A 26,158-nucleotide genomic window follows, 5' to 3' on the forward strand; every position below is an offset into this window, starting at 1 on the left:
GCCCACTCTTCCCTGGTGACATACACGGCCACCTCCTCGAAGGTCACTGGCGCCTGAAAGAGCAAAAGCCCCCTACTCAGTACCTGCTGCCTAGTGACAACCCCACTGGTCACGGGAGAGGAGGGACAACCAGATGGCAGCTCAGGGAAGTAGACAAAGAACAGAGTGCCACACCGACCCCGCCCTGCGCAGCCAGGAGGCATCAGGGTGAGGGGAGACAGAGAGAGCCCCTCTCCTGTACAGCAGACACAGGCAACAGGAGTCTTCACATTCATCACACAAATCCTAGACTGAGGCTAATACAGGAGATGGGGATCCAGGAACAGCCCCCGGCAGGAATCCCAACACCCTCCCCATTGCCAGCAGTTGGATGGGAGGGGATGGGGCATCTCCCCAAATCATCGCTGGTGGGTGTTTCCTTCATATTTCATACAAGACTCTGGCTAGTAGGTTCAGGCTCCAGCACCTGGAGTCTGGTCACTTTTCCCAGCCCAGTCCAGGGGGTTTGTTTCCTTTTCCATAAATTAAGGACTTTCCGCCCACAAACCCCATGGGTCTGTTCCTAGAATCTAGGGCCCAAGTAAACAAATCCCAGGACCTTTGTCACACCCTGTCCCCCTCCCCTTCTCCCCCCTGGATATTTCCTCCACCTCCCACCTCCAGACCAACCACCCAGAAGCCCCCACCTCCTATATATTTACTGCCCCTCTCCTTCTAGCAGGAACCCACCAGCCACTTCCCAATAATCCCTACCTGAACTGCCTCCCTTGCAGCCATTTCCCTTCCCTATCCCACAGAAGGATGGGCTGATCCGGCGCAAAACACGGATGTCACACTGCAGCCTGTCAAGGAAAGAAGGGCAATTGGAGAGATTTCAGAACAGGTCTTAGTAATTTCACATTACAATTCCCTGCAGCCTCTTTCCCTGCAGACTGACGTTCTCGATGCCGTCATGCAAATAAGAGAAATATTCAAAACATAATTAACTACCCAGACATCCGCTGGAAAAGTTCTCCAGCCAAACGGTGTCCAATATGTTCTTGGGATGTCTGTTTCGGAAGATGGAAGTAGTAATCGGGGGGCAGCCATTTTACATTTCATTCTTACTAAAAGGCGGGGATTGGTTATAAATCAGAAGGTGGAAAGCAATCTGGGTGAAAGTGGTCATGAAATATAGTAATCCTGCTAAGTAGGAGAGGAACCGCAGGTTCAGACATTTGGTGTATGTGCTTGGCTGAGGAGCCAAGGGGGCGAAACTACCATCTGTGGGATTATGACTGAACGCCTCTAAGTCAGAATCCCCCCTAAACGTAACGATACGGCAGCGCCGTGGAGCGTCAGTTGGCTCCGGCTAGCTGCCCCTCCCCCTTCTGGGGGGCAGGGCTCGGTGAGGAGAGCCATTCGTGTCGGGACCGGAGTGCGGACAGAAGGGAGCTGCCTCTCACTCGTTGCGCACCGCATGTTTGTGGGGAACCTTGTGCTAAATCATTCGTAGACGACCTGATTCTGGGTCAGAGCAGCTACCTCGCTGCGATCCATTGAAAGTCAGCCTTTGACACAAGAAATCTAAGGCAGGGGAGGGCAAACTACAGCCCGCGGGATTGCCAGCCCCATGGTGCAGCAGGGCTAGGCAGGCTCCTTGCCTGCCCTGGCCCCACACCGCTCCTGGAAGCGGCCAGCACCACGTCCCCGCAGCCCCTGGGGCGGGCGGGTGGGGAGGTGCAGAGGGCTCCGTGCGCTGCCCTTGCCTGTAGGCACCACCCCTGCAGCCCCCATTGGCTGGAAACAGGGAACCGCGGCCAATGGGAGCTTCGGGGGTGGTACCCACAGGCAAGGGCAGTGCGTGGTGGAGCCACCTGCCTCACCCCACCCCCAGGAGCAACTGCCGGACATGCTAGCCACTTCCAAGAGGACGCGGGGCCAAGGCAGGCAGGAGCCTGCCTTAGCCCTGCTGCGCGCTGCTGCCACCCCGTCGCCGCTCAAAGTAAGCAGCGCCGGGCCGGAGCCTGCATCCCAAATCCCTCCCGCACTCCACATCCCCTGCCCTGAGCCCCTTCCTGCACACCACACCCCCTCCCATACCCCGCACTCCCTCACGCACCCCAACCCCCGCCCCAGCCCTGCATTCATGGCCCTGCATACAATTTCCCCACCCCGATGTGGCCCTCGGGCCGATCTAAGGGAAAAAATAATTCAGGAGACCTGGCAGTTTCTCTAAGAAAATATTAAAGGCGCAACAGCAAACTATCAAAATGTCAAGAAACGATAGGAAGAGGCCACTATGGCTCCATCCAGAGCTCTTTAATGACCGGAAAATAAAAGGGAATGCCTCAAAAAATGGAAAAATGAACAAATTACTAAAGATGGATACAAAAGAGTAACACTAACCTGTGGGGACAAAAATCACAAAAGCACGAAATGATTTACACCTAGAAAGGGACATAAAAGGCAGTAAGATAGTTCTATAAATATATTAGGAGCAGGAGAAAGGTGAAGGAATGTGTAGGCCCTGTGCTTAGCAGGGAAGGAGAGCTAGCAACAGATGACATCAGGCAGACTACGGTGTTTAATGCCACTCTGCTTCAATAATCACACACAAAAAAGTTGAATTGTGACCAGACACTTAAACCAGTAATTACGAACAATGGGGGGAAAGGAGCAGAAACTCACAATACGGAAAGAACAGATTAAAGACTATTTAGCTAAATTCAATGTGTTAAAGTCATCAGGGCCTGATGAAATTCGTCCTAGGGTAACTGTGGAAGTAGCTGAAGCGCTTTTGGAAACATTAGCGGTCATCTTTGAGAACTTCTGGAGCATGGTGAGGTCCCAGAAGAGTAAATATAGTACCTATCGTTTAAAGGGGGAACAAAGACCACCTGCAGCATGAAAGACCAGTCAAGTGTTACTTCAATACCTGGAAAGATACTGGAACAAATTATTAAAACATTAAGTTGTAAGCACCTAGAGGATAGTACGATGAGAAGTAATAACCAACATGAGAGGGGGAATGTTGGTCGTTTAACCCTCTGCAGCAACCAGAATGGAAAATGACTCAAAGCAACTATTCCCTCCAGCACAGGGGAAGTGGCTGTAGCTAAAAAACAGGGGAAATATCCCCAAACCTGAGAGGATTCCTACATGAAAAAGGCAAAATCTGAGAGTTGATACCAATGTTCAGTAATTAAAGAGAAAAGTGTGGAAATCTGAAGAATTTTAGATCAATTTTTACAGACTAGAGCAATGGCTTTAAAATTGTGGGTCACGACCCAGTACTGGATCGTGGAATGTAAGGCACTGGGTTGTGGCGGTTCTGGTCAGCACCGCCGACTGGGCCATTAAAAGTCCCGTTGGCTGTGCTGCCCAGCTAGGTCCTACCAGGTCCGGCTCCTAGGTGGGTGGGCCAGGGGGCTCCGCACTCTGCCCCCGCCCCGAGCACTGGCTCCGCACTCCCATTGGCCGATTCCCAGCCAATGGGAGCTGCGGGGGGCTGTGCCTGCGGGCGAGAGGTGCGTGGAGCTGCTTGCGTGCCTCCGCCTAGGAGCCGGACTAGCTGCTGGCCACTTCCAGGGCGCAGTGCAGTCGGCGGTGCCAGGACAGGCAGGAAGCCTGCCTTAGCACCCCTGTTGCACCGCTGACCGGGAGCTGCCAGAGGTAAGCCCGCGCCTCAATCCCCTGCCCCAGCCCCCTTCCTGCATCCCAAACCCCTCATTCCCAGCCCCACCCCAGAGCCCTGACTCCCTACCACACCCCAACCCCCTGCCCTGAGCCCCCCCAAACCTGGAGCCCCCTCCTGCATCCCAAACCCCTCATTCCCAGCTCCACCCTACAGCCCTCACCCCTGCACCCAACCCTCTGTCCCAACCCTGAGCCCCTCCCACACCCCAAACCTCTCATCCCCAGCTCCATTGGGTCATGGCCATCAACAATTTTCTTCAACTGAGTCATCAGAAAAAAAGTTTGAAAACCACTGATCTAGACCAATGGTTTTCAAACTTTTTGTATTGGTGACCCCTTTCACACCGCAAGCCTCTGAATGTGACCCCCCCCCTTATAAATTAAAAATGGGGGGGGGAAATAAATGTAATTTAGTGGAGATTGGGGCTGTGAGCCCCATGGAGCTAACAGCTTGCGACCCCCACGTAACTACCTTGTGACCCCCAGTTTGAGACCCCCCTGATCTAGACCATCCCTGACAGGTGTTTGTCTAACCTGCTCTGAAGAATTGCCAATGATGGAGATTCCACAACCTCCCTAGGCAATTTATTCCGGTGCTTAACCACCCTGACAGTTAGGAAGTTTTTCCTAATGTCCAACCTAAACCTCCCTTGTCCTATCCTCAGAGGATAATTTTTCTCCCTCCTCCTTGTAACAACTTTCTATATACTTGAAAACTGTTATCACGTCCCCTCTCAGTCATCTCTTCTCCAGCTGAAACAAACCCAATTTTTTCAATCTTCTCTCGTAGGTCATGTTTTCTAGACCTTTAATCATATTTGTTGCTCTTCTCTGGACTTTCTCCAATTTGTCCACATCTTTCCTGAAGTGTGGGTGCCCAGAACAGGACACAATCCACCAGCTGAGGCCTAATCAGCGCAGAGTAGAGCAGAAGAATGACTTCTTGTGTCTGAAAATAGCTAAAGTAGTAAAATCTGAGTGAATTGCAGATTATTATTTGATAAATAGAAATAAAAGAGCCAACGTGCAAGGATTCCTATCCATAGTCAAGAATTTGAGAAATGGGCAAAATGTGAGCAGATTGTATGTTAATATTTTCTAATTAGGGGAAAATCTCAGGACACATTAAATTAGGAATAGAGAAGCAGAGAGAACACAGGGCCAAATGTAAGGTTATATCGTATCCATCGTTGAGAACTGGAGAGGAAAGAGGGCAAACACTAAATATTGGATAACGTCTGAGAAAAACAGCAAGAGCGGATATTAAATAAGTGAGAAACGTGGGGAAATCTGCAAGGACTGTAGATGGAAGTTCAATTAATAAATTGAAAGGAAGAGGTCCCCACCACCACCAGTCTACATGGGCAGCAGGGAGCCGTTTGGGGAGCTATGTTAAGAGGGCAAGTGAGGGGATACGGAGCGGGAAAACTCCCCGGCAGTGGGGGCAGGGGTGTGCAGGTGACTGGGGGCCAGGGCAGTTGTGGGGGGCAGCAGCCGGGAGTGGGTACCTTTGCATCCGTTTCTCCTTCCTGGGCCGTCCCATGCCTTGTCGCTGGCAGAGAGCTGGCTCTGCACGCTGCCCCCACTTACCCCCGTCCCATCTGGGGAATGACTCAGTTTCCCCCCTAACAAAGGACAATTTGCAGCAGGTCAAACGGGTGGGAAAATATCCCCCATCGGAGGAGATTTGTAAATGGACATGGGAGACTATAAGCGAAAATGGGGGTAAAATCTGGAGGCGGAGTCTAGAGGCAGGGTCAGTAACTGGAGAGATGGGCAGACACCTGCCTGGATTTTGACAAGCAGAGAATTGTATCCCTGGTGGGGAGACACGTGGCCAAATCAAAGGGGGGGTTCATTAGCCCCCCCCCCTCCCCTATCACCAGCCCGGCCGCCCCGGGGGTTCCTGGCTACAGAGATGGTCCAACCCCCCCATCTGCAGCATGTCCGGCCTGACCCCCCCCCCCCCCCCCCCGCCCCCCAAGCCTGACCGAGCCGGGGGCAGCGGCCCCATCGCTGTCCAGCCCCCTCCAGCCCCGGCGCGTTCCCGGGGGCTGCGAGACCTGCAGCGCCGCTGCCCGGCCCCGGCCCCGGCCCCGGCCCCGGCTGCGGCTCCGGGCCTGGGCCGGGTCCAGACGGAGAAAGTCCCGCCGGGTGCAGGCCCGGCTGGGGAAGGAGCCGCTGCTCCGCCCCGCTCCAGCGCCGCCCCCGGAGCTGCTGCCCCGTGTCTCTGATCCTTGTTTTTCCTGCTTCCTCCTCCCCCCCGGCTCCTACCTGGGCTGCAGCTGCCGCCCTCCCTGGGACAGGGACTTTCATAGCCCCCCTCGCTGCTCCTGCAGCCCGTGCCCCAGAGCCCTGCACGGACTGGCCCGCTCCGGCTACGGGCGAGTGCCCGCCCCTGGGAACGGGAAAGTGAGCAAGTCTCCGGGGTGCGGTGGGAAAAGGAGAGAGAGACTGAAGGGGGATAAGGAGAAATACCTGGGGAACGCAGCGCCCAGTTCTTTTCTACTGCATCACCCCTGAGCTCTGGGTAAATATCCCCCCACCCACCCCGTGTCCGGGGTCTCCCAGCTCCCCCCCGCCTCCCAAGGGAATGCACATAAGTGTCTCCTTCCTGCCAGGCATGAAGGAGGCGGAGGTATCACCCGTCTGTCACTTGAGGAAGACAGCGAGCCTTAGATTCTAGGACTGGAAGGGACCTCGAGAGGTCATCGAGTCCAGTCCCCTGCTCTCATGGCAGGACCAAATACTGTCTAGACCATCCCTGATAGACATTTATCTAACCTACTCTTAAATATCTCCAGAGATGGAGATTCCACAACCTCCCTAGGCAATTTATTTCAGTGTTTAACCACCCTGACCGTTAGGAACTTTTTCCTAATGTCCAACCTAGACCTCCCTTGCTGCAGTTTAAACCCATTGCTTCTGGTTCTATCCTTATGTAAGCGGGGGAATGGTCCCGCTATTGTGGGGAACTTTCCTGGCTTCTGCAATACCCCGGTGAAGTGGACTAGCGAAAGGATCTGAGTCCCCGCTCCCACTTCCTTTACCCAGAGGCCTCCCTGCCCTTGAGGGCTCCCCTTCCACTCTCCTGTCTGGCTGAGTCCTCGTAACCCCAACAAGGCTGGGCCCAGGATTCCTGGGGGGCTCGACCCCCAACCCTGCTGTGGTCACCTAGGACAGGGGCTAGGGTGTCCCCACTCCAGGGTACTCTCTTTGCACTGGGCACCTCCCTGACCCACTGATTATTCCATACAATTTAAAGCAAATACAAGTTGTTTAATTAACAATTAATTTTAAAAAAGAATAAGGAAAAATGGGAAAGGTTAAAGGAAAACACATCACCCCGCTCTGTGGCAGGGAACATTACAACCAGTGTCTCTGGAACGTCAGGGCAGTTCAGTCTGTTTCTTGTAGGTCCCAGGCCTGCTTTTTAGGCCCTGTCTGTGCTGCAGGGACGCTGTGGGTTGGACACTTGCTCTGGTGGTGGCCACACGCTTTCAGGCTCTAGGTGGCAGGACCCTTCTTCCCAGCGTCGCCCCCGCCCGGTCGGGGTTATGATCCCCCTGCAAGTTTGGCCTGCAAGGCCTCTTGGCTGAGGCGTCTCCCTGTGCTGGGCCCACTGCCCAGGGTCCCCCTCACTCTCCCCAGCTGCTCACCACACTCGGACTGCACACGGCTCCGGACTGCCCCAGACCCAGCTCCGGACTGCTCCAGCCTCAGCTCCAGCTCCGGACTGCCCCAGCCCCAGCTCTGGACTGCTCCAGCCCCGGCTCCAGCTCCACTTTGCCTCAGCACGGCTGCGGCTGCTGCTCTGCCTTCAGCTCCCTGGGCTGCTTCTCTGGCCTCTCTGGCTCTGGTTGCTGCAGCTCTGCCCCCAGCACAGGTCGGCTCTGCAGGCTGCTTCTGTGACTCTGCTCCCAGCTCTGACCTGCTTCCTGGCTGCTTGTCTGGCCCCTCTGGCTCTGGTTGCTACAGCTCTGTTCCCAGGGCAGCTCTGCTCTCTCTGGGCTGTGCTCTGGCTTTGGGGCTGCAGCTCTGCCCCCAACAGTTCAGCTCGGGCCCCTGCCCTCTCCTTAGCTCGGCCCCACTCTGTCTGACTCAGGCCATTCCAGTTCACACGGAGGACGGGACCCCCCCGGCCTCCTGACTCTCTGATTAGCCTGCCCGCCCTGTCAATCAGGCTGATCTGGAGCATTGGCCTCTCCCCATTGTTCCTGGGGACAGTCAGTCTCAGGCTCCTGATTTGCCATCGACCCCTCCCCTTTTAGTGCTGGGAGCTAGCCAACCAAAACACCCCCACTGAGTGTTAGTAAGGGGGCAACAGTCCCCTTACACTTAGAGGCTAAGGTGAACAAGTTTTCTCCTACCTCCTTATGTTACCCTTTTAGATACCTGAAAACTGCTATCATGTCCCCTCTCAGTCTTCTCTTTTCCAAACTAAACAAACCCAATTCTTTCAGCCTTCCTTCATAGGTCATGTTCTCAAGACCTTTAATCATTCTTGTTGCTCTTCTCTGGACCCTCTCCAATTTCTCCACATCTTTCTTGAAATGCGGTGCCCAGAACTGGACACAATACTCCAGCTGAGGCCTAACCAGAGTCTAGACAGTCTCTTCCCATTCTGTATGTGTGAAACTGATTTTTCCTTCCTAAGTGGAGCACTTTGCATTTGTCTTCGTTAAACTTCATCATGTTTAACTCAGACCATTTCTCCAATTTGTCCAGATCATTTTGAATTATGAATCATAGGGTTGGAAGGGACCTCAGGAGGTCATCTAGTCCAACCCCCTGCTCCAAGCAGGACCAATCCCCAAATGGCCCCCTCAAGGATTGAACTCACAACCCAGGCCAACGCTCAAACCACTGAGCTATCCCTCCTTGGGAACGTGTATCTGTAGCTCACGGGTTGCAGTGTCCCCGTGCCTGCTCCAGGAGGTGTTTGGGCTCTCGTCCTGCTTGAAGGGCACCGAACCGGGCAGCAAAAGGCTTGTGTCCGTTCTTGTTGCTGCGCCTCCCTTAAATTAGAATAATCGTGCAATGAAGAAAAGGGAGATGGACTAAAAGGGGGAAATAAAAATAAAAGGAGACTGTTAATATACTTGGGTAAGGAGAAGATTGAGATTGAGCCAGACAAGGCTGCAAAGTGATGATTATAATAAAATAAAAACACCTAGGTGTGTTGAGATCCCATCAAAATTGGCACACGACTCAAAGTTGAGTGTAACCATTACACACTGACCCTGTTAGTGGCGTCTCCTCGGCACACCTAGGATGCTCTGGGCTGAGTCGGGATAACCAGTTCCAGAGCAGACTTTGACCGAGTTCAGGGTCTCCATTGTGCCACATGCTGCAGAAACCACCATCAAAACCAAGGCCACAATTTTCACTCGCGCTGTAAAACACTAACTGAGACTAGGGCCTTCTTTGTGCCAGGCACTATACAGACCCTAACCAACACTGGGTACCCCATTGTGCCAGGAACAGATGGATCTGCTGTTTATACTACCTGCCATCTCTCAGAGCAAAATCTTGCTTCTTTCCCCCACTGGGAGTTGAACAAGCATCATCTGGGTGAAAACCAGAAATCCTGACATCTAGATAGAGCTGCTGTTGTCCCTGCCTAATGCCATGTCTACATTACAGTGTAAAATTGACTTAAGTTATGTCAATGATCATGTGTCATTTTAATAAGCTCAGTGGAGCACACCCACACAACTCTCCTTGTGCCGGCTGAGTGCGTCCACAGTCAGAACGACAAAGAGAGTGTTGCATCATGGGTAGCTATCCCACAGTGCAACTCATCACCTTCTGTCACCGTTTGCTGCTGGAAGCTCTGTAATGGATCGCGGTGCATCATGGGGACGTACTGGCCGTCCCACGATGCAGTTCTTTCCATACCATCATTCCATGGGCTTTCTACTTTGTTTCGTGCCATTTTTCAACAGCCCTTGCAAACTGTGCACCTGCCCTCTCTGCCTAGCAGCACAGACGAGCTATTGATTATTCTGGTAGCGAGCATTATGAACACAATGCAGCCGGTCTTGCGGTATTTCATGAGCTGTTAAACAGAGAGGGAATCGGTGATGCCTGCCTTGCTGTTTGCCATGGAAACAAATAATTGAAGATTGCTGCTGGCATTCCCAGAACAGCTTGCCAGGGTGGGCCGTCGGTACTGGGCTCAGGAAACAAGCACTGAGTGGTGGGATCACAGCATGATGCACGTATGGGACAATGAGCAGTAACTGCAGAACTTTTCAGACGTGCAAAAGCCAACTTCCTGGAACTGTGTGTGGAGTTTTCCCCCTCACTGCAGAACCAGGAGACCGGAGCGAGAGCTGCCTTCACTGTGGAAAAGCGAGTGGCGATCGCTGTGTAGAAGCCGGCAACAGTATGTCAACCCAGGGCTGCCCAGAGGATTCAGGGGGCCTGGGGTCTTCGGCGGTGGGGGTCCTTCTGCTCTGGGTCTTCGGGGCACTTCGGCGGTGGGTCACAGAGCGAGTGAAGGACCCGCCACCGAACTGCTGCCGAAGACCCGGAGCGGAAGGAGCCCTCGCCGCCGAAGACCCGGAGCGGAAGAAGCCCTCGCCACCGAAGACCAGGACTGGAAGAAGCTCCAGGTCTTTGGCAGCGGGTCCTTCACTCGCTCCGGGTACGTTCGGCGGCACTGAAGGACCTGCCGCCGAAGACCTGCCGAAAACTCTCATGGGGGTCCCTGAAAACTCTCCTGGGGGCCCCTGCGGGGCCCAGGGCAAATTGCCCCACTTGCCCTCAACCAAAAGGTTACTTCTGCATGGTCTTGCAGGTGCTGGTGGATCACCGGGGCCATTTCACTGACAGAAACCAGGCATGGTCAGGGAAAGTGCATACTGCATGCATCTTTCAGAACACTGGACAGTATAGAAAGCTGCTCTCTGGGACTTTCTTTCCAGACCAGAAGATTCCAGTGGGGGATGTGGAAATGCCCACAGTGATCCTGGGAGACCCCGCCATCCCCTTGCTCCGGAAGCCTTCCACCGGGAACCTAGACAGCAGCAAAGAGGACTTCAACATCAGGCGCCGAATGACCGTTGACCGAGCCTTGGGCAGATTAAACGATCACTGAGGCTGTCTTTTTGGCCAGTTAGGCCTCAATGAGGAAAATAGTCTAATGGTCATTGGGGCCTGCTGTACTCTGCATAATATTTGTGAATGGAAGTGGGGAAGTGTCCCCAGGGGGGGACCGCTGCGGCCGATTGGCTGGCTGCTGATTTTGGCCAGCCAGAAGGGCAATTAGAGGGCTCAGCAGGAGGTTATTCGAATCAGAGAGGCTTTGAAGGAGCATTTTGACAACGATTCCCAGTAACGTGTCTTTCTGTGATGCATTTGGCCAGGCAATGTTTACTTGCTTCCTGAGCGCTAATTGCAAGGAGCAAATATTCGAACCTATAGCCACTGTGTTTCAGTGTTAGCACTGAGCGATGGATGGACGTCACAAATAAAGACTCATTTTATTTCAAAAACTCAAGTTTAATAACAGGATAAAACACAAACTTTGGATCAAATAGGGGACATGAAAATGAGGCACAGTCTCGTGATTAGGGCTCTCACAGTTAGGTGCAACTCCACCTTTCATTGGACAACCAGGCCCTAGGCGTGGAGTGCATGGGGTTCTGTGAGGGACTGGGAACAGGCAAGAAATGCCATGGGGCAAGTGTGGGGAGGGCATGGACTGGAGTTCTCTAGTGGCTGAAACAGGAGTCAGGCATAGATGTGCTCTGATTGCAGGCTAATGAGTATCAGAGGGGTAGCCGTGTTAGTCTGGATCTGTAAATAGCGACAAGGGTCCTGTGGCACCTTATAGACTGACAGACGTATTGGAGCATAAGGTGCCACAGGACTCTTTGTCGCTTTTTACAGGCTAATGAGGGACTTCAACATCTCTGTCTGGCCCTCCAGAATCTTTATCAGCTGCTCCTGCCCCTGAGTCTTTCCTGGCTATCCAGACTGAGGCTTGGTCCACACTGGGGCGGGGGATCCATCTAGGAAACGCAACTTCAGCTATGAGAATAGCGTAGCAGAAGTCGACGTTTCCTAGATCGAACTAAGTTTACTTACTGCGGGTCCACGCGGCGCAGGCAAGCTCCCCCGTCGACAGCGCTTCCTCCTCTCGGCGAGCAGGAGTTCCACAGTCGACGGGGGAGCGCTTCCGGGATCGATTTATCGCATCCAGATGAGATGTGATAAATCGATCCCAGAAGATCGATCTCTACCCGCCAAATCAGGTGGGTAGTGTGGACCTAGCCTGAGTCTTTCACCGATGAGAATACCTCCACACTCTTGTTTCATGAAGTGTTGCACTACTTCTCCTGGGTCACCACCCTATCGGATGGAGGCGCTCTGCCGGTGTGGAGGAGGGGGTCTTCAAGGGCACACCTGCATAAGCCAACGAAACAATGACAAGAGCCATTATTGTGAATGTGCTCGCAGCTGTGAATCACAAAAGTTACACACACCTCTTTCTCACTGTCCCTTGGCTAGCACACTGGTCAGCGCGATTGCCAATTATGGTGAGTTTGCGGGGAAGGAGGGGTGGGCAAGGGGCAGCGCCGCCCAGAGGATTCAGGGGGCCTGGGGCAAAGCGGGGGAGTGGACATACTCACCGGGCGGCGCTCCGAGTTTGCGGTGGTGGGTCCTTCACTCGCTCCGCATCTTCAGCAGCGCTGAAGGACCCGCCGCAAAAATGCCGCCGAAAACTCAGACCGCCTCCGGGTAAGTAAAAATTAAAAAGGCGCCTCTAGCCAGGAAAGGTATTCTCGGCCAGGGCTCGCGGGGGCCCTGTGGGGCCCGGGGCAAATTGCCCCACTTGCGCCCCCACCCCACCCCCGGGCAGCCCTGGCGAGGGGAATGCGCAAAAAGGGATAAAGCAGGCCAAAAAGTTTGCCTACCCCTGGGCCACACTGGGGTTCCAAAACTGTATGGAGGGCCGGGTAGGGAAGGCTGTGCCTCCCCAAACAGCCTGGCCCCTGCCCCCCATCTGTCCCCTCCTACTTCGCGCCCCCTGACTACCCCCTCAGAGCCCCCGACCCATGCAACCACCCCTGCTCCCTGCCCCGACTGCCCCGACCCCTATCCACACCCCCACCCCCTGACAGGCCCCCTGGGACTCCCACACCTATCCAATTAACCCCTGCTCCCTGTCCTGACGCCCCCCAGGACCCTCTGCCCCTTATCCAACCCCCCCACTTCCTTACCATGCCACTCAGAGCACCAGGACTGGCAGCCACGCCACCCAGCCGAAGCCAGCCATGCCACCGCGCTGCCCTGCAGGAGCTCGCAGCCCTGCTGCCCAGAGCACTCGCAGCACGTCGAGCTGAGGCTGCGGGGGAGAGGGGACAGCAGGGGAGGGGCTGGGGACTACCCTCCCCAGCTGGGAGCTCAAGAGCCGGGCAGGATGGTCCTGTGGGCCGGATGTGGCCCGCGGGCCGTAGTTTGCCCACCTCTGGGATAAAGGGTGGTTTGCAAAAGGAGTTATTATAGGATTACTATAAGGTTACTAAGGAAGCCTATTCTGAATATTGGTACCGTTTTCCATGGGCTAGGGTAATTGAACCCGATATCTCACTCCTAAGGGTAACCCAGGTTGCAAGGGGGCATCTCCTGCATGCACGTGGCTTCAGACCAGCTCGGTATGCCTCTCGCTCATGTGCTGCTCTGGTCCCTGCAGAAATAATTGCCGGTTGGCGCGGCAAAGTTTCCTACAGCGGGGGGGGGGGGGGGGGAGAAACAAGGCAGCGGTGGCCAGATGTTTGGCTGCATGTGTGTGTTCCCGCTGTGTGCCCCCCAGCCCAGCGCAGACAGCTGGCACGGCAGACGGCTAGCTTTGCTCTTTCCCGTCCATCCTTCACGTCTTTGGCTGAAGCTGTGTCTGCCACAAATGTACGGCATATCTGAGCTTCCAGCAGCTCGTGACAAAGCTCAATTCCCATTGCCAGGTTATTCTGGGCTGCAGGTTTCGGTCCAGGGTCAATCCAGGGAAGCCAGCTGTTGCACACCTAAATTGGTGAATCCTGAAGCTCGTCATCAAACTGTTCTGCCATATTCTGCCAGGTGGCCTCAGTGGCAGAAAATCTGGCAGAACAGAAACCCTGCTGTAGAGAAGGAAAATAACCCACAGCCTGCAGGAGCCGGAAACGCTGGGTTTGTTTTGAAACTTCTCACACTCGTCAATCCTTGAATCATTCCTGTAGCTCTCCTCTCCAATTTATCACGAAAAACAAACCAGCGAACAAGCAACCAAAATCAGGTTGTCCTGTCTGATCTGACAATCTATTGCCATCCAAGGTTTAATATAAAGCGGATCATTCCATTCACCCAAGAGTTCAACTTTAACACAGTTTATTTTTTTCTAGTTCCAATCAATCCTGTGCAACATGTTCATTTTGAACCAATCACTTCTTTACATTTGGCAGCTCAAAAAAGTTGTCAGGTCTAAGTCTTTCCTTCCTAATCAATATGAAAAAAAAAAACAGAAAGAAAATTCCCTAAGGCACACCTTCTGTCCTGCACAACGGAATGGGGAAACAGTCACTTTTCCTGATGGTGAGTACCAGTCTGTCCTTGGGATCCTGTCACAGGCACAAGGGTTGAGGATGCAAATGACATATTAAGGCTACATTGGTTTGTCTGTTCGTTTGCTCCTTCATTAGTGATCAGGACCCAGGAACTACAAAAGCCTATGAGGTGAAAGTCAAAGTTGGGTTATTTCCAGGCTGGCAATGAGAAGTGTCTGACCTATGGCAGGTCCCACTGTATTGTCCCCTGTCTGTGAACTCATCTATGAACCCAGCTGTCTACAAACCCAGCTCCAGCCCCAGCGCCGTATTATTGCCTAGGCCGACAAGGCCTAGGCCTAGGGTGGAAAATTTGCAGGGGCGGAAGCTCCCCTGTGCGCCCCGCCCCCCTGATCCAGCTCACCTGCACCTCCTCTGCAAGCGCACCGCCGCATCCTGTTTCTCTCCCCTACCAGCTCTTGCGCACGAAACAGCTGTTTCGCGGGGCGGGGAGGAGGGGGAACGCCGCGCGCTGGGGGAAGAGGCGGGGCCGGGGGCGGGGATTTGGGGAAGGGATCCAATAGGGGAAGGGAGGGGACGGAGTTGGGGCGAGGACTTCGGGGAGGGGATTGGAATGGGGGCGGGGAAAAGGGCGGAGTCGGGGCGGAGCCAGGGTGGCAATTATTTCCCGGCCTAGGGGCGGCAAAATGATGAATCCGCCACTGTCCAGCCCGAACTTGAACGTCTACACTGCAATTAAACAGCCCCTTAGCCTGAGTCCCGCAAGCCCGAGCCAGCCGGCTTAGGCCAGCCACTGGTCTGTAATTGCCACCTAGATGTACCCTTAGGTCTTGGGCAAACCCCCCCACCGGGGCAAACATTCTGGGCTCTCAAAGCTTCCCCCACCTGCCTAGCACCCCTGGCTCAGGCCTGAAGCTTTGGGGGAGAGAGATTCTCTGAGACCTCAGAGTGCTGTAAACCCTGCAGGCACCCCCTAAATCAGGGGCCCGATCCAGCCCCGAGACTGAGCTGCCGGGATCCCGACCACAGAGCTGGGTGCCCCAGATTCAGGGCCGGCCTTGGTGCCCTGGGCAAACTTGTATTTTAGTGCCCCTGACCCCATGGGCGTGGTGCCCCACCCCCTACCCCTGCATTGTGCCCCCTTCGCCCCTAACCCCTGCAACCCCTCCTGTGCCCACATGGGGAAACTGACCTGGATGCTGGCACCGCTGCTCCCTTCTCCTCGAACACCTGCTCCTCCACGCACCCCGAGGGAGCTGAGAGGGGGGGAGCGAGGAGCGACGTCAGGGCTCCTGCATCCAGGCCACTTTCCCCACCTGGGCTGCGTAAGGGGCAGGCAATGCCCTCACCTCACAGCCCAGGTGGGGAAAAGTGATCTGGATGCATGGAGTGCTTGGTGTTGATCCTCGCTCCCACCCTCACTCACAGCCCCCTGGGGCGGGGGAGCAGTGGGTGTGCTTCACCCCTTACCCATGCTCCTCTGCCAGGAGGAAGCAGAAAGAAATTTGGGTGCCCCCGCAACATGGCGCTCCCCTGCCAGCTGGGAACGGCTTCTGACGCTACACTGGCAGCGCGCACCTCTGCACTGCCACACGGCACCTCCTTGACCATGGCGCCCCTGGGCAGTTGCCTGGGTGGCCCATCCCTAAGGCCGGCCCTGCCCAGATTATAGAAATAGACACGTGAAACTAATTCCTCTTCTCCCTGCATCACAGCTGGGGTGGCAGGACCCCTCCATTGCCATAGGGCCTGTGGGCATCATGCCTTCGCACCGGGCAGACATTCATGGCATCAGCACGTCTACCAGCAGCCCTGTGCCAGCCACAAAACCCCCAGAAGGGCTGTTCACACTAGCACTGCAGACGGGCAGCGTGTCCTGTTGCAGCCGGGAAACCAGCCTTTGCTACCAGGCGGTTCAGGGCTTGTCTCCAGCCCAAGGTGCTGTTTCCAACACCAAACACTGTGTTTGTTACAAGTGAATCCAATCCCAGTTCATCGGCTCTAGAAACTGGTTGACACACGCCTGGCTCTCAGAGAAACAAACAATCCTCTCTGTGGACTGGAGAGGGTCGCCTTCAATCCCTTGACACCATCAATGTGAAGACTAGGAACCCGTTGCTTTTCATTGCTGATGTGCGCCGCCGTGTGACCATTTGGTGTCACTGCCTTTTATTAAAAATGGCTTTTTTCATAGAAACATTACTTTCCTCACAGAGACACAGGAGCAGATTAATCTACAAAGGGAAGGCGACGCTGAGACAGTTCTGGAGGGAGAAGGGAACATTTTCAGCATTGCTAAATTAATGTGTTGTGCCTTCTATACACACACACACACACACCCCTTAATTATTGGAGCTACCAACACACTTCACAGAATGAAATAAACTTCGCTATGTGCAAGGAGAAGGGTGAATGTAACTAATTCTAAAAATATGTTCTGGGCAATGCATGACAAAGTCATCACGTTGAACAAACTACTTGATATACTGAATCAGAGGGTCCTGTGGCACCTTTAAGACTAACAGAATATTGGAGCATAAGACTGTGAATGGCTAGCCAACTACAGAAGCAGTTTTTCCTCCCTTGGTGTTCACACCTCAACTGCTAGCAGAGCACCTCACCCGCCCTGATTGAACTAACCTCGTTATCTCCAGACTGATTTATACCTGCCTCTGGAAATGTCCATTACTTGCGTCTGACAAAGTGGGCATTCACCCACGAAAGCTTATGCTCCAATACTTCTGTTAGTCTTAAAGGTGCCACAGGACCCTCTGTTGCTTTTTACAGATTCAGACTAACACTGCTACCCCTTTGATACTTGATATACTGAATGTACTACATAATCCTTTAAAAGAGTTAAGAAAGAGGTGATTGAAAATTAATGTGTTGCACCTTTTACACACACACACACACACATACGAACAGAGCATGTGAGAGAATAAACGGAATTATTTGAGCTACCAGGGTTTGAGCACTGGCCTGCTAAACCCAGAGTTGTGAGTTCAATCCTTGAGGGGGCCATTTAGGGATCGGGGGCAAAAATCTGTCTGGGTCCTGCTTTGAGCAGGGGATTGGACTAGATGACCTCTTGAGGTCCCTTCCAACCCTGATATTCTATGATTCTAAAACATTTCTGCTTTTTCACATCATTTTAGTTATGAAGGTCGTTTAAATGTCCTTATTGTCTCAGACCTAAAGATGGCGTAGGAGTAAACTGGAATCAAGGAAATAGATAATGAGTCTAATTCCTCACTGCTCTATTCATTGACAACAACCAAACAAAAAACAAACGTGAACACAGAGTTGAGGTTTCCCAGTGGTATCTCTTATCCTTCCAGAGCATCAAGTTAAGCAAAACTCAAACTCCGGAAAAGCAGGGAATACAGTATGAAGTACACACCCATGTAACCTTAACTCTGGCCACTTGGAGTGATTCCCTGATAGCGCATATGAAAAACAAACAAAAGTTTGGATATAAATGATGGCTACTTCGCAATATATCTTTAGTAAAAGATCACACCTGCCCCCATCAAGAACACCTGATTTTATACTCACTACTTTCAAGTTTCTATTATGCTGGTGTCTGGGATTGGCATTTACTGTTCATTTTTATCCCAGCACAGTTAAAGACCAAACTGTAGCACAAAGCTCCTTGGTTCAAGTTCTATAAACAGCCCAATCTCCCACCCACCTCAAGGCGGTGGGTGTTTTCCTGGACCGCAGAGAATTTAAAGTCACACAGTATTTAGGAGAAAACCAAGGAAAAACAAACCCAGCCATTCCTACTCCAATGTTCAATGTGACCAGAACATGAGATTAGCGAAGTACATTTGTGTAATTAGCTCACTGGTACGACAATAATCCTGCAATTAGTTAGATGCAGATGTAACCAGCACCACAGCTGATAAAGTTACAGAACTTTGCAGCCAGTCCTGCAATAGGAGAAGCACATTCACTTTAAACAGCTTTTCTTTCAATGCATCCAAAAGTTACAAAAAACAATGCTCTGTTAGTGGTTCCCAAACTTGTTCCGCCGCTTGTGCAGGGAAAGCCCCTGGCGGGCCGGGCTGGTTTGTTTACCTGCCGCGTCCGCAGGTTCGGCCAATCGTGGCTCCCACTGGCTGCGGTTTGCTGCTCCAGGCCAATGGGAGCTGCTGGAAGCGGTGCGGGCTGAGGGATGTACTGGCCGCCCTTCCCGCAGCCCCCATTGGCCTGGAGCAGCGAATCGCGGCCACCGGGAGCCGCGATCGGCCGAACCTGCAGATGTGGCAGGTAAACAACCGGCCCGGCCCGCCAGGGTCTTTCCCTGCGCAAGCGGCAGAACAAGTTTAGGAACCACTGCTCTATGTTTAACTTGCCTTTTACTAGAGCACAATTGATATTGTGTGCGTAAAAGAAGACAAGGTTTGAATGTGTAACAGGCCATTTGGAAAAACTTTGCTATTTCGTTTTTTAAACAGGCAACTGCCCACCTCCAGTAGAGTTTTCTGCCATGTACGATGATCACTTACTCACAAACTCGTCCATTCCTCCCCATATTCCCGCTGTGAGCAGGAAGTTAGCATGAAGCAGAGTATTGTGAAATTATCCACATAGGAAAGTCTAGCAGGGCAATGACTCACCGGTGCAGCGCCTCCTGCTGGTCATCCCAGGAATTAGCTCTTCCAGCTCTGCGGGCTGGCGTCTCACCTGCCGCTGGCCCTCCCGGAGCCACTCTACTTCAGGGTTCTGCCCCCACAGTAACCCACACTCTGGGTCTCCCCACCCAGGGGAACCCCCAACCCTCTATCCCCACCTTGCCTCACTGGCTACTGCCAGTCACCATCTAGCCCCCGCTCCCTGGGGCGGACTGCAGTCTATAAACTACTCATCATTGGCAAGGGGGGGTTGGGCCAGCTGTGGCCTGATTGGGGCGTGGCCCCACCTATGGCTGCTTCCCCCAATCAGCCTCGCATGCAACAGCCCTCTCCAGGGCGGCTTTCACTGGGATTAATCAAAGCTGAGATTCAGACACCGCCCATGCTGCAGCTGGTGACGTGACGGGGACACACTCCCTCTACTGCGAGCTCCACAATAACTGCAGACGTCGATCCAAGCGAGCAAGCTCATGCAGGAGCTATGGGCAGCTGCCCTTTCAGGGCATCGCTCACCTGGCCGGTGTTTTACAAAACTCAGCACTTCCCCTCTGTAAGGGGACTCCGCCCCCCGTAACTTACTCCCCAGAGGGCTGGTTGGCCTGAGGGACCTGGCTCTCTCTGGGATGTCTATGGTAAAAGAGCCGCTGGGGAAAGGAGCCTTTCCAGTCAAAATCTCTTTACTTCTTTCTCACTGCGCTGTGGTAGCCCCGGCTGCTCTGGGTCGGAGGCCGGTTTTAGCCTGGCTTTCTCCTGCCTTGGTTTGAGGTGGGATCTTGAAAGACTTCTGGAGCTTGCAGCTTTGATCTTTTGCGGGGCTTTCCTCTGCCCGTTTGGTGCTTGCTGCAGCTACCGATTACTTAGTATTGATCCTGGTCCTGGTTCTGGTCCTGGTCTTGGTACTGGTCTTGGTCCTGGTCCTGGTGGCCTTTCCGGGGCTCCTGGCAGCTCTGGCCAGTTTCTTGGTGACAAGTTTCCTGTGCAGAGCCACTGGCTTGTTCTTGTGCTTTGTCCTGGGAGTGCAGCTGCTTCCGGCTGAGTGTGAAGGAGCCAAGGTGTCCATGACCTTGGCCTGCATCAAGGTACCTTTGCTCAGAAGGCTTCTGAGCCTAGAGTGACCAGATGTCCTGATTTTATAGGGACAGTCCTGATTTTGGGGACTTTTTCTTATATAGGCTCCTATTACCCCCCACTCCCGTCCTGATTTTTCACACTTGCTGTCTGGTCACCCTACCTGAGCCCCAACTGAATGTGGTTCTTGTTCTTCCGCACAGCTCAGCCCATGGAGAACAAGGACGGGCAAATGCCATTCACATCGTATCTTTCTCTCATTCAGGGAAACGGAATTGATTTCAGCTGATGGACAGGATTGCTAGGTTCCACTGGAAATGATTGTTGGTGTCACTAGGCATCACCCTAGGTAACTCGGGAGGGTGGAAGGCCACTAAGTGTCAATGAAGCCTTCCTGCACTAGGCCTATATGAACCAAACTTCTTCCATGTTTAAACTCTAATCAACCTCAAAAGCCAGGTGCAGTTGGAATATGTAAGCAACCAATTATCTGTGTGCAACCCCCTGCTCACACCGGTATTAAGCGGTAATAATGAGGCCTGCATGTTTCTGGCTGAAGGGAAAAAGGACAAGATAACGGTTTAAAGAAGTTACTAACAAGCTAGGCTTATAGCTGCCAAGAATGACTTAACTGCTTAAATGTAATCGTTATTTGCTTAGTAACTGTTACCAGGGAAGGGAGGGTTAGAGGAGGAGGAAGGGAGGGGAAACGGGGGGGTGAGGCTTAACTGCAAAATGTATAAAAGAAGAAAAACTGTTCCTGTTAGTGTGTTTGATTTGAGACTTGCCAGTCTCCTTGCACCGCTTTGGGATCCCAAATAAACTTTGTTTGCTTCTCCACCCCTGGTGTGTTTATTGGCGCGAAGCACACCGGGCACCGAACCCCGCTGTTGCTGTCCTTGGGCACCCGGTGCCGGCAACACTATGGTGTGTTCAAATTCATTTCAAGCACCGTTATGCAGTAGCACTCCTGAGCAGACCGAAACATGAGGATGAAACCCCAAAGGGGGCAGCTGGGAACCACATCGTCCATAGTCAAACACTCTGCCACTGAGCTCAGGTTTCAGAGCGGTCACCCTGTTAGTCTGTATCAGCAAAAACAAGGAGGAGTCCTTGTGGCACCTTAGAGACTAACAAACTTATTTGGGCAGAAGCTTTCGTGGGCTAAAACCCACTTCGTCGGAGGCATTGAGATGCACCTTCTTTGGCAACGGCAGGCGGGAGACAGTGATCTTAAGGACAATGAAGGAGAGACCCTGCTTCCACGAGCTCCCGTTCCAATCTGAGACCACGCACGGTTTTGAAATGTGTTTAGTACATTGTATAGGTGTGTATCAACACCACAACTTGCGCAATCTCCACCCCCACTCTCTCACGCCAGAGCACGACGACAACTTTTCTGGGCCCACACCCTCCTCCCCAGCTGTGACCCCTTTTGTAGTTTAAATAACTGATAAAATCCCTCCCCCATCCTGCCCCTACTTCTGCCCCAGCTCTGCTCCGACACCCCCATCTGCTGACAAAGCCCCTGGGAGTCCTGAGACTCCCCCCTCCCCCGCTCTGAATCTGGCCCTTCTCTCAGCTGCAAAACCCCTACAGATCCCGAGCACCCTCCCTCCCAGCTGGGTCCCCTTTCAGCCACAAGGTCTTTGAGGAACTGCCCTGGCTGATTCCCTCACGGTCTGTGCAAGGACAACCTGCCACGTCTTCCTCACTGGGGGAGCGGTGAGTCTCCCTTCCTGTCACCTTGGAGCCCCGCATTCAACTCCCTGATGAGGAGGCTGCAATTTTGACACACACAAACTTTGAGGCTAACTCAGATCTTCCTACTGATCAGCCCGGAGCCAAGTCTCCGGGCAGCAAATTAGTCCAGTGTCTGGGAATGAAATCACAGTCGCCCACGGTTCCAGCTCTTTTCTCTTACAGGCATATGGCGGAACCAAAGTCTGTCACTGTTCAGCGTGCGGTGTGTGCATCTCCGTTTTCTTTGCTACTCATGGTGAGGAATTTCTCCATTTACAGAATTACCAACCCAAAGGTTCAAAAATCACGAGATCGGCTTTTAAATCGTGAGATTGGGTAAAAATAACAGCTTTGAAGTTCTTTTTATTTGCCTTCTGCTTGTTGAACCTTTATAGAATCAAAGAATCTCAGGGTTGGAAGGGACCTCAGGAGGTCATCTAGTCCAACCTCCTGCTCAAAGCAGGGCCAATCCCCAACTAAATCATTGGGATCATATTTTGAAGCTTTCTCCACAGCCACGAGGGCTAGAAACTTAATTTTTCTTTAAGAATGAAAGCTGAAATCATCACATCTTCACCTGACTCCAGGAGCTGGGGCTTTAAGGAAAACAAGAATTATCATGAGAGTTGGCAACATGACCTTGATAATAGGTCTTCCTGGGAGGGGAAGGGGAGAGCGAATAGGTGTTTGCTCTCTAATTATTTCCTCTATTTTCTGTTCCTTTTTCTCTTCCAGGATCATTCCTTCCATTTCAGATTGTCCAGTGACCCCATCCCCACTTAGGAGCAGAAGGATCCCATCAACTCAGGTTGAATCCGAGGGGTGAATTGCTGGCAGCGAGGAGACCTAGCAGCTCTTCTGGGACTGCAGATGAGAAATAGCGCCCTGTTCTCTAGATTCTCCCCCCAGGGGCTCCGGGGAGCAGGGCGGGCACGTGTGATGCATTCTGTCCAATATTCCCCTTTGATCCCAGCGCAGGGACATGCCAACTGCCCATTAACCCCAGGCTTCCTTTAGCAGCAGCAAATAAGGGACGTTTCCCATTGCCCAGGAGACCCCAGCCTGGGATTAAAAGCATCTCTGGGTTTTCCCTCTCTCCCTTCCTGGGAATCAAGTTCACGTGTTAACCAACAGTTAAAGCAGCCTCTCCCCTCCCCCCCATTTCCTTTATGTCTGAATTAATCCCTCATTCCTGAGTATCTAGCAAAAGAATCCAATGTCATTTTAGTTCCCGGGGAGTGGAGTTAATTCAGTTCTCAGCCTGCATCCTCTTCGGCCACATTCCTGAGGGCATCGCACCACCCCGTGGGCATTTCACTTCCCTCCTCAATTTCACACGCAGACACAATTTCCTTTACATGAGCAGCACAATCTTTTTCTGTCTCTTCTCTGAGCCGGGGCGTTCAATTCCATCGAAACCTTCTCTCCTGCAGCAGAGATGTGTGGTTAAACAGAGGGGACGTGCCCACCTTCATCTCTGACAGTGAGATGTTCCCTCTCCTCTTTCTTTCTTTCTGCGGCTGGTGTTATTTCATGGAGTGCCAGGGATGGAATGAAAGGCCGATTCCCTCCAGGGTGTGGAAAGAAAAGAGCCACCAAGCCGCTGAATAAAGTTCAGATTGCCAGGGAAAACCTGACCCCTGCTATTGGAATCCCTGAGCTGCAGGAGAGATGAGTGAGAAGAGACTTGTCTCAGTCGTCAAGATGGGGAATGAACAACTATCTACAGCCAGGTCATTAACCACAAACACACTCTAATGATGCTGCAGAGAGAAGGGAAATTGGCAGGGAATCTTGTGATTCAGCTCTGGCCACACTTACACAACTGCACAGCAGTGAGTGTATTGGGGAAGCTGGTCTGAGCAAACAATTGGAAATGATAATTCGGTGAAATGCCTTTTCGATGAGAACACCACCGTAGTGTAGTGAGACAACTGGGCTGCTGTCAGCTCTCTAGTATAGACATGGCCGTAGTCTTTTACAACACCACAGAGAGTCTTTTCAGTAGCCAAAACCTCTCCCCTCCACCACCACCTCTGGCCAGCTGGTAGGGTGACCAGCCTGCTTTAGCCCCCCTGGTGCGCCACTGACTGGGAGCCACCTGAGGTAAGCCCATGCGCCAACCCCCTGCCCCAGCCCTGAGTCTCCCCCCCGAGCCTGGAGCACCCTCCTGCACCCCAATCCCCTCATCCCTGGCCCCACCCCAGAGCCCACACCCCCAGCCCAGAGCCCTCACCCCCCTGCACCCCAACCCCCTGCCCAGAGCCCCCTCCCACACCCTGAACCCCTCATCCTCAGCCCCATCCCAGAGCCCTCACACCCTCCCACACCCCAACCCGCAGCCCCCTCTTGCACCCTGAATCCCTCATTTCTGCCCCACCCTGGAGCCTGCACCCCCAATTAGAGTCCTCACCTCCCTGCACCCCAACCCCCTGCCCAGAGCCCCCTCCCACACCCTGAACCCCTCATCCCCAGCCCCACCCCAGAGCCCTCACACCCTCCCACACCCCAACCCCCTGCCTCAACCCACAGCCCCCTCTTGCACCCTATGCATCTGAAGAAGTGAGGTTTTTACTCACGAAAGCTTATGCCCAAATAAATCTGTTAGTCTTTAAGGTGCCACCAGACTCCTTGTTGTTCTTGCACCCTGAATCCCTCATTTCTACCCCACCCTGGAGCCTGCACCCCCAGTTAGAGTCCTCACCTCCCTGCACCCCAACCCCCTGCCCAGAGCCCCCTCCCACACCCTGAACCCCTCATCCCCAGCCCCACCCCAGAGCCCTCACACCCTCCCACACTCCAACCCGCAGCCCCCTCTTGCACCCTGAATCCCTCATTTCTGCCCCACCCTGGGGCCTGCACCCCCAGTTAGAGCCCTCGCCCCCTCCCGCATCCCAACCCTCTGCCCCAGCCAGTGAAAGTGAGGGTGGGGGAGAGCGAACCACGGAGGGAGGGGGAATGTAGTGAGCAGGGGCGGAGCCTTGTGGAAGGGGTGGAGGGCTAGGGTGTTCGGTTTTGTGTGACTAGAAAGTTGGCAACCCTACCAGCTGGGGAAAAGATTACAGGCAGCAGAGACCTTAAAAACAGTTAAATAACAATAAACCCCTCAGACTAAGTGACCAAGTAGTTACAGCAACAGCTTGTTAATCTTTCCTCATCGTTGTAGGCCACGTTTATTCTCCCCCCCACCTCCCCATCTTTCTTAAACAACCATTTCCCTCTTTCAGTTCAGGGTCAGTCCCACAGTCATCGCTTCCTACACACAACCATTCATACACCCACGGTGCAAGAAAAAGCTCATCGAGGAATCAGAGGCACCTGTTGGATCCCTGCCCCGCTGCTTTACAGAATCCGCTGGGGGCTGGCCGGGAGTTGAGGGCTGGATCATTTAAACTACAGTGGCAGGTCCTAATAGTGAAGTTGCTGAAAGCATCGGAGTTAAACGTTGGCAGGTCAATGTTCCAGCCTTGTGCTAACTCCAGAACTTGATCAGTTTGAACTGCAGCCATTTTGTGTGTCCAGCCATCGTTAGCCGAAAACCGAATCCCACCTAGCTAGGAATGATCGCTAGGACTCTCACAGGCAGCAAGGCCAAACAGCTGCATGATCACAGTTTTGCTAATCAGAATGGAAAGATGGGATAGAAAAGTTAACAGCCCATGAGAATGGAAGGGAGTAAGTGGCTAGCGACCTTGCTGTTAAGAGCCCCTGACGTACACATTGGATTGTTGTTATGACTAGAAATATTAGAAAGGCTTTGGGGATCAGAGACAATGAGCAATTTGTTGAAGTTAGGAGAATTGCTGACCCAGGAGTGGTTACTGTGGGAGATGTGTTTTGTAAGAGTTAGCTACAAAAGATGAAGTAAAAGTAAACACCTAGGAGCAATCCAAGGGAGCTTTTCTTGGGCAAGGAGCAGACCCCTAAACTCCCCATCAGCTGGACAGAAGGAAGGCCCACAGTAGCCCAGGTAGGGATCACACCAAACCATCTCAGACTTTGAGTAACTATGTTTGAATCATAGAATATCAGGGTTGGAAGGGACCTCAGGAGGTCATCTAGTCCAACCCCCTGCTCAAAGCAGGACCAATCCCCAGACAGATTTTTGCACCAGATCCCTAAATGGCCCCCTCAGGGATTGAACTCACAACTGTTTTAAGCAGGCCAATGCTCAAACCACTGAGCTATCCCTCCCCCTTTGAGGTGTGTGTGTGTGTGTGTGTGTGTCAGTCAGTCAGTCAATCAATTATTCACCAGATGGCAAGAGCCGTGTCCCCGCTGATTTATTCCTGGCAACACCTGGGGAGGAAACAGTTCAGTTACCCCTTGTCACGGAGTATTGGGGAACTCAGGGCCCTGCACCCCCGGCTTCCTGCGATTCACCATGACTCTCAGCCAGCCAGTAAAGCAGAAGGTTTATTTGGATGACAGGAATACAGTCCAAGACAGGTCTTGCAGGCACAGACAACAGGGCCCCCC

General features: G+C 53.1%; 1 long non-coding RNA gene across 2 annotated transcripts; it reads right to left on the bottom strand.

Moving 5' to 3' along the window:
• Positions 1 to 10: 10 nt before the first annotated feature.
• LOC117889259 lies at positions 11 to 6,242 on the bottom strand. Of its 2 annotated transcripts, none has more exons than XR_004648422.1 (3): positions 5,670 to 5,779; positions 754 to 842; positions 11 to 53 (listed from the first exon to the last, which is right to left on the bottom strand). It is a non-coding gene; the product is annotated as an uncharacterized LOC117889259 (long non-coding RNA). The 2 variants fall into 2 exon arrangements; XR_004648423.1 differs by lacking the exon at positions 5,670 to 5,779 and adding an exon at positions 6,157 to 6,242 and having other exon boundaries at positions 14 to 53.
• Positions 6,243 to 26,158: the final 19,916 nt, after the last annotated feature.

This window comes from Trachemys scripta, chromosome 16 (assembly GCF_013100865.1).
Source record: "Trachemys scripta elegans isolate TJP31775 chromosome 16, CAS_Tse_1.0, whole genome shotgun sequence".
Taxonomy (NCBI): Eukaryota; Metazoa; Chordata; order Testudines; family Emydidae; genus Trachemys; species Trachemys scripta.